The 9,296-nt window shown below is 39.3% G+C and overlaps 1 long non-coding RNA gene across 1 annotated transcript in view; it reads right to left on the bottom strand.

Annotated features, from left to right (window-relative positions):
• LOC125614485 overlaps window positions 1-8,465 on the bottom strand; it is an 18,423-nt gene extending 9,958 nt beyond the window's left edge. The window contains exons 1-2 of the long non-coding RNA XR_007345065.1: window positions 6,102-8,465; window positions 5,109-5,521 (exon numbers count right to left, since the gene is read on the bottom strand). This is a non-coding gene — a long non-coding RNA (uncharacterized LOC125614485). The remainder of the gene's footprint in view (window positions 1-5,108; window positions 5,522-6,101) is intronic.
• Window positions 8,466-9,296: the final 831 nt, after the last annotated feature.

The following is a 9,296-nucleotide window of genomic DNA, read 5'->3' as shown; positions in this document are numbered from 1 at the left end:
GCAGCAGTGTAACAGAGGAGAAGAGAGAGAGAGAGAGAGAGAGAGAGAGAGAAGAGAGAAGAGAGAAGAGAGAAGAGAGAAGAGAGAAGAGAGAAGAGAGAGAGGGGCCTGGCAGGAGGGAGTTTTTATAGCCCAAATCTAATGGGGTCTCTGGGTCTGCAAGCTGCCTTGTTGGCACAAGGGGGTTAAGTGTTCAGCCTTGAGTGGCAGGCTGAGTGTTCAGCCTTGAGCAGGGGGGTGAAGTGCTCAGCCTTGAGCGGGGGCTTGGGCGTTTGGGCTTGAAGCAAACAGGTGATAAAGAACCAGACAGAGGGTTTGAGCGGCCAGGTCATCCTGCAGCTAACTTTGGCATGCCCTGCAGACAACTTACTCAGCCTGTCCTGCACCTAACAGCAGTCAGTCATTTAGGAATCTCTATCATCTTAATGGCCTGCTGGCATTACTTCTCAAACCACTCCTCTTGGCAAAGTGCCAGGCGCCATCTTGAATTGTCTGTGGCTCTCAACAGCTTTGGGTATATATTTGTATCTAGCCAGTGGACTCTCTCTCTCTGCTTTCTGATTGCAGTGTGAGATGTTTCCCTCTGCCACACTCTTCTGCCATGATGTTCAGCCTCACTTCGAGCCCTGAGGAGTGGAGCAGGCCTTCTATGGACCAAGAGCTCTGAAACTGAAAGCTCTTATGTAAATTTTTTCCTCCTCTATAATTGTGCTGGTAAGATCCTTTCAGTCATAGCGGCAAAAAAGTTGACTAAAACAACTGGAAACACCCAAATAGCCATAACAGATAACTATATTGTGAAATATCAAAACAAATACATATGATCCCTGGCTTACAATGGTTAAAGTTAATGATTTTTTTTTTTACTTTATGATGGTGTGAGTGGGATGCACATTCAGTACAAACTGTGCTTTGAATTTTGATCTTTTCCTGAGCTATCAAAATGCAGTATGATACTCTCTTGTGATACTGGGCAGTGGCAGTGAACTGAAGCTCCCATTTAGCCACACAATCATGAACCAAGGGCAAAGTTCAGGCAGTTAGTGTATATAGATGATGGAGTTGGGTCAGGAAGATGGAAGCTGATTTGGGTTGGGAAGATGGAAGCTGATTCAAAGGGAATGGAAAGTTGATACCTTCATGACACATCCCCCTCACCTGTGGCCAAAGTCACTTGTCTCTGGGAGACTGAAATATTAATACCTTCAGGACACATCCCTCTCCCCTCATCTGTGGCCAAAGTCACTGGCCTCCAGGGGGGATTGTTCTTCCCAGCAGGGAATTGTTAATGAGTATTCCCTGGGAGGCTCCCTTCCTGTTCTTCTGGGTAGACAATGGAAAATGGGAAGATGTACCTCTGGATTGCCCCCTTTCCCACCTTTTCACCACATGGGCCCAATTGAAGGATGAAGCATAAGAAGTAAGAAAACTGGAAACTATAAAAAGACAAGATTCACCCCCTCCCACAGATACCATCTCTGGATCCCCTTCTTCCTCCTGAGAGAAGTATTGTCTCTGGTTCTATACTTTAAATAAAACTTGCTTTCTACACTTGCCCCAGCATTTCTTGGGTGTTCAATCTTCACGTCTGGGGAAAAAGAACTCGGTTCTAATTCTCATCACCAGTATCAATCACAAGGTTAAACACCTGATTCTCTATAATGTACTGTGTTGGTAAGGTATGTTCCAAAGATTGAGTGTGTTAAATGCATTTTCAACTTATGATATTTCCAACAATTAAAATAAGGAGGATATATAATACCTTATGACAATGAGGATAAGCAATCTAAAATTAAAGGCAATAATAAATATTAATCTCACACACATTATACTGATTGAAAAAAGTCAGACACAAAAGACTACATGAAGTATGATTTCAGGGAGTTTCTTTCTAACTTCCCAGTGGAGTTTGGGGCAGGATAAGAATATTGACAACCCATTTCCTTTTCTTTTAAGCTACTCACTATCCTCCCACGCTAACTGTAGGTTCATATCAGAGAAGTGAAGCAAGTTTTCTCTGAGACTTTGAAAAGGGTAACATTATACCTGACAGGCAACTAGATATTAGGGATTCAGGCAAAAACACTAAAGGGATGCTTTGTCTGGACAAAATTGCACAGCAGTCACTGGGTCAGTGACTATGTTGGACAAGGGAATGTGGGACAAAACAACATCCCTGATTTGTTTCCTAAAATGTGTATGGTAGGAACTGAAAGGGAAAGGGCATGACCTTAGTAATTTCCCTCTAGTATTCATCATACTGTATACTCCTGGCAAAATCAGCAATTGTATATGTGTATACACACACACACACACACACACACACACACACACATGCATACACATTTTCCTTCTTTCTCTCACCATCAAAGAAATCAGGATTTATTGAGGTAGATATGCTGTGGGTGGGTAAAGAAGAAAAATACCATTATTCAATAGATTTACCACAAATACAAAGATAGAAAAACCACAACTATTCTTTTAGAGATTTGCTTTTCTGGAGATGACCTGAAAATTTTCTCTAGGACACTTTTTTTTCTCCTCTTGAGTTGGAAGATCCCGTTTTCTAAAGTTTTATATTTCTCCCCAATCAATACTTACATGTATTTCCAAACAAAATCCTACCAATTTTTTTTTCAGAAACTGGCAAGGAAATACTAAATTTCGTGTATAAAGTCAGAAGATCTAGACTATGAAAAAACACCTTCAAAAAGGAAGAACAAAGTTGGAGGACAAACACTAGCTGTTTTCAAGAATAATGATAAACCTATGGTAATCAAAAGACAGCATGCTTCTGGCAACAAGACATTAGATTAGTGGAACATGATACAGAATCCAGAAAAGGATCCATGCATATATGGACAACTGACTTTCAACAAAGGTACAAAAGGTAATTTAGTGGAGAAAGTACCATCTTTTCAACAAATGTTACTGGGATAGATGGATATCCATATATACAAACATAAACTGTAATTCATATATCATATCACATATAAAAATTAACTAAAAATATACCAAACACCTAAATATAATATGTAAGCTGTAAATGTTCCAGAAAAGACCTTGAGCCTCTCTCTCACTTGGTCAACTCTGCTCTGCCTTACAGAGTACTACTTTCATCTTCACCTTCAATAAATTTATACTTTGCCTGTTCTTTCTGCATCTCTTGCTCAAGAAAAAAAGTTCCAGAAAGAAAAACATAGGGGAAATCCATTCGACCTTGGATTAAGTGAAGATTTTTTAGATGGGACATGAAAACCATCATCAATAAATGAACAAATTAATAAATAGGACTTTCTGAATTTTAAAATATTTGTTACTGCCAGGCACAGTGGTGTACACCTGTAATCCCAGCAGCCTGGGAGACTGAGGCAGGAGGTCAGTGAGTTCAAAGCCAGCCTCAGCAAAAGCAAGGCACTACGCAACTCACTAAGAACCTGTCTCTAAATAAAATAAAAATTAGGAACAAGGATGTGGCTCAGTAGTTGAGTGCTCCTGAGTTCAATCCCTGGTACCCCTCCCCCCAAATTTATTACTTCAGAATCGGTATTAATAAAGTGAAACACTTAATGGAAGTGAAATATTTAAAATATTTGAAAATCATATATCTGATAAAGGATTTTTACACAAAAATATAAAAAATCTCTCAAAAGCCTATAAGAAGAAAACAGACTTAAGTAGCTGAATTAAAAAAAAAAAATTGAAGTGACAGTTGACCAAAGAAGATACAGAAATGGTAAATATGCCCATGAACATATGGCCATCAATATTAGCTATTAGGGAGATACAAATTAAAATTACATTGGACATAACTTTCTTATCCTTGTATATAAATACATGACCAAGGTAATTCCACATCATGTACAACCACAAGATGTGCACTGGGTTTGATTCTCAGCATTGCATATAAATAAATGAATAAAGTAAAGGTCCACCAACATACTTTTAAAAAATTCCAGAGGTGCCCAGTCACAGGGGACTCCCACAATGTAGTAAGTTTTACCACTAGGGGTTCTACTAAGGTCTCACACTGAATATAAGAGGCATACATGTTTTACAAAAGAGTATCATGCTACATGAGGCAAAAATCGATAAACTACAGAGAAACAGATGAATCCACTATTACAGTTGGAGGCTTTATCACCCATCTCTCAGAAATAGAAAGATCCTGCAGGCTGAAAATCAGTAAGGATATAGGTTGGAACATTCATGAAACTACACCATATTATTCCTCCTCCCCCTCCCCCCAAATTTATTACTTCAGAATCGGTATTAATAAAGTGAAACACTTAATGGAAGTGAAATATTTAAAATATTTGAAAATCATATATCTGATAAAGGATTTTTACACAAAAATATAAAAAATCTCTCAAAAGCCTATAAGAAGAAAACAGACTTAAGTAGCTGAATTAAAAAAAAAAAATTGAAGTGACAGTTGACCAAAGAAGATACAGAAATGGTAAATATGCCCATGAACATATGGCCATCAATATTAGCTATTAGGGAGATACAAATTAAAATTACATTGGACATAACTTTCTTATCCTTGTATATAAATACATGACCAAGGTAATTCCACATCATGTACAACCACAAGATGTGCACTGGGTTTGATTCTCAGCATTGCATATAAATAAATGAATAAAGTAAAGGTCCACCAACATACTTTTAAAAAATTCCAGAGGTGCCCAGTCACAGGGGACTCCCACAATGTAGTAAGTTTTACCACTAGGGGTTCTACTAAGGTCTCACACTGAATATAAGAGGCATACATGTTTTACAAAAGAGTATCATGCTACATGAGGCAAAAATCGATAAACTACAGAGAAACAGATGAATCCACTATTACAGTTGGAGGCTTTATCACCCATCTCTCAGAAATAGAAAGATCCTGCAGGCTGAAAATCAGTAAGGATATAGGTTGGAACATTCATGAAACTACACCATATTATTCCTCCTCCCCCTCCCCCACCNTTTTTTTTTTTTTTTTTTTTTGAGGCAGGGTCTTGTTAACTTGCTGAGGCTAACCTCCAACTTGAGATTCTACTGCCTCAGGCTCCCAGTCACTACTAGGAATAGAGGCGTGTGCTACAGCGCCCAGCTCTTACCCATTTTACAGAGGAGTAGCTGGGTCACAGAGGGCGCTTCCTTGCCTTACCCTCCCGCGCCCCGCCTTTACATGGAAATTAGGTCCAGGACACCCTGGAGCAGGACATCACGCTGCACAGGGCCAGTCTCTCCCTCCGCAGTCAGCGGGGCACCGAGTCCCAGAACAGGAACGAGGTGACTTGGTTCTGAGATTCTCCTCTTCTTCCATACCCCAGGAAGGCTCAGTCCCCACCAAGAAGCACCCACACCCTCCGCTGAGTCCAAACCCCTGGAGGTGGGGCCCTGCTCTCCAACCAGAGCAAGTCGGTCTCCTTCAGAATGTCGTCACAGTCGCCGTAATGACGTCAGGTTTCTGTGGCAACCACGTTGCGCAGGCTCCGTGCAGTCTTCCTTTCTGTCGGCTTTGCCTCTCCTTTAAAGCAAAACACCCGAGAGAGAACACTAATTAGAGACCCTCATCGGAGATGCAGACAATTGGGAGCACTTTGCCCAAGTCTTTGGAACAAAGCATGTGTCTGATACCAGGAATTTTATTAGCACTAAAAATGACCTTGGATGAGTGTTATCAGTACACAGAGACCAAGGGAAGTATTCCAGGGCTCTTGGAAATGAGCTAGCCTTCTGAGGGGACCATGCATAACTCATGCACTGTGCTAGGTAGTTGGCCATCTGTGAGAAACTAAAACTGTCCATAATCAGTGACTGAATGATCTAAGAACACCAAAAATGTCATCTGAGGAATCTTCACTTCACTTTAGAAGGGGAGACCTAGAATAGTAGAGCCAGCAGTGTTGCATAGGAGCAATCACAAATTCCGAAGGCTACGATGTGTGTCTATCTCCTGTCTTATGAAGATACCCTATTTTTGTCCAAGAAAAATGATTTCTTTGTCATAAGATTATCTGTGTGGCAGGACAAAGTGTTTTAGGACACCTCTGAAAAACATAACTTGAAGTAAATAGAAATATTCATTGTTATGATGTCATACTTACAAAGAAGTCTGCTGAAGATGTGGTTTTTCCATGTGGTACATGGAGCAATTTGCAGCAACAATCTCTCAATTCCTTAATACAGTGATTCCAGTGGAAGCTTATCTTATGGATGGGGTCTATTAGGTTCTAAATTTCAAAATTGTATTGGAAGTCTATAGTGAAAAATTTCCTTGGAAATTCCTACAAGAAGGAATTGAGACATGCTCAGAAATTTCTAACACATAAACCAATACTCAGATTATAGTAGAAATTATAAGAACTTCTCACCAAGTTTTCAAGGCTTACAGAATCCTTATATATTTTGGTCGTAACAGGTCACAGAAAAAGAAGGAAAGTTCATCATATCCCTGTGGCAAATATCCATTTCTGTTTAACAAAATGCCCCTGAGCCATTTATTGTCTGTCAGAATTCTGTGTGATAAGTAAGCTCAGCAAATTGATTTCTTCTCTATGTTCTTTCTTCATACAAATGCAGCCTGGGATATCCAAGAGAACTCACTTACATGGATGATGACTTGTGATGGTGATATTGGTCTTGGAGATCAGGAACAGATCCCTGTTCCCTGGTGTTAAAGGTTAAAAACCCAAGAAACACTGAGACAAGCATAGAAAGCAAGTTTTATTTAAGAAAAGGACAGAGAGAGACTTCTCCAAATGGGCTCCAGAACTTCTGTGGGAATGAGTGTGTCTTGCTTTTTTATAGATCCTGGAACCCCTCTTTTAATTATAATCTTCTCTTTATTTCCCATATACATGACCAAGGGCAGGAAAGCAGAGGTTAATTTTTAGCAACCCAGAGTGGCCAAGAGCATGATCACAAAGGTTAACAAACCATTGTTCTCTCTTTGATAACCAGTCCTGATCTTCTCTTGACCCCCATCATTCATTGCCTAAACTGACTGCCTGACCTTTGCTCCTGCCTCTGCCAGTCAGGGCTGCAGGCAGATTGCTTTTTTTTTTGGCAAAGAAAGCATGTGGGCTTATTTTATAGAATTATTCTCTTAACCTCACATTCCCACCATTCTCATTTATCTGGCCCTTATACTGGCATATTCTGGGAGCTCAGTGGAGGCTGTTCCCTGGAGCAATTTGGTTCTCCATGTGTAGGGTTGCCATATAAAACAGAGTACACCTAGTTAAATTTTAATTTCAGATGAATAATTTTAATGCATATAGTTCTGTTTATTTGAAATTAAAATTAAATGACAAATCATATATTTTTATTTGCTAAATCTGGTAACTCTAGGGGATAAGCCTATGTAAATCTTTAAGTTTAATGACCATCATCCAATAGGACAGGACTGGAGAAAATAAACAGATCTGATTAGCATGAAAATCAAAAGCTATTTTACTTGGTGTTGGCGTTATAAAGGGCAATAGGCACTCAACAAACACTGTTGATGACAAATGGGTATATCAGTTTTTTGAAATTTATATCATTATGATTTCATAATTCAAATGGCCTTTTATGCAGAAGCCCTTTTTTCTACCAACAAAATAGTTTTGGGTTAGGGTTTAGAAAGTGATTTCAAGGTGATTCAGATCTAAATTTTGGTTAAGGGAGCCTGGGTAAGGAGGCAGGTCTGGCGCCATATGACTTTCTTGCTCCAGAGAAGGAGAGAGTTTTTAGCAGAACCAAATGCTACATCCTTCATGTTAGTGGCTGAAATTAATCCTCACCACAACCCTGCTATTAAGATATTAATAGCCTCTCTTTATTGATGTGACTACAACATATGTGCTCTTAACCACAGAGTTATATGGCAAAGAAGTCATTCAGCAGGCATGCTGCAAGAGCCAGGTCAGAAACTGCCAGCCTAAGCACCTTGAGTCGTTGGTAGAATATCGTAGTAAATATATCAGGACTCATACAGTTGAAATGGTCAAACTTTTTTTCTTCCTGTATTAATTGTCCCTTAAGGAAACCAGGTATGCATCAGAGGCTGTTAGGAATGCCATCCTGAGAATTCTCTTCTTTCATTCTGGGCCTAAATTTAAGGAAGGAAACCCAACAGGACACAAATCTATGAAGAGGCAGAAGGAAGCAGAAGAAATGTGTTGGCAGCACTACTACATCAACCAGTTTCTGTTAACACAATACTAGAATTCTCAAAAGACAGCTTGCTGTACTCAAAGAGAACACATTCTGCTCACTAAGGCAAACAGAACTCTGCTCTGAACCATACCCTTTGGCAGTGTACAGACGCACTTTGAACAGACGCACTTCACAATATAGACAACAATGAATATCACAACACTCTAAATAGCATGGGATTGTGAAAAGTGATTATGTCACACTCTTAGAATGAAATTCCAGAAGGCAGAGAAACAAGTTATAACATCATCAAAAACAGTGACAAGAGATGATTTCCTGCATTTCAGATTAATAATTTACATTATTTATAATATGTGGAGAAACAGACCTTTTCATACTGATGTTAGGAATACACATTAGTAATTGGATTAAATACATTAATATAAAGTTTCATATTTCAAAGGGTTTTGAAATAATACTTTTTGAATTTATTCTGAAGAGATGCTTATAAACATCTGCATATATACAGCACTGAGTTAAGTATACTATTATTTAAAATAGAAAATCAGTAAGGGAATTAGATTTTCATCACTAGGATACTAATGAAATAAATTTGGGGGCATCCGCATGATAAAACATCTTGGCCATGAGAAATAAACAATGCAACTAAAATCTTGGTATAATTTAAAATGTATTCATAATAAGGGTAAATGCAAGTTACAAAGATCATAAATGGCCTAATTCTATTTTTTATTATATTGTTTTCTAGCTATTTATTTAGAGGTTTGAATGCATAATAATTTGTGGGAGGCCAAGCTTATGGGTGACTGAGTTACACTCCCCAGCTGGGTACTGAGGCGCTCAGTCACAGAAATGGGTGTGTCTTGCTACAGCCCCATGGGTGAAGCTATGCTCACCTGTTCCTTTGTAATATAACCCCTTGCCCTGTTTAGGATAGAATCTTCCATGGAAGTGCCTTGTGTGTGTCCCCTCCTCTTACTGTGCCCTTGGGTGTGGCCTACCCAGGTGTCAGTCAACCTGCTGACAGTGGACATCATGAAGATAGACTCAGCCCCCTGAAACCTGACCCCTTGCCTCATTTGAATAGCTTCTCAATAAAAGGGGTCAGCGCGTGTGCTCTCGCTCTCTCTCTTTCTGCG

Source organism: Marmota marmota, unplaced genomic scaffold (genome assembly GCF_001458135.2).
Source record: "Marmota marmota marmota unplaced genomic scaffold, marMar, whole genome shotgun sequence".
NCBI classification, from domain to species: domain Eukaryota; kingdom Metazoa; phylum Chordata; class Mammalia; order Rodentia; family Sciuridae; genus Marmota; species Marmota marmota.
This window is presented reverse-complemented; position numbering and strand designations above follow the sequence as displayed.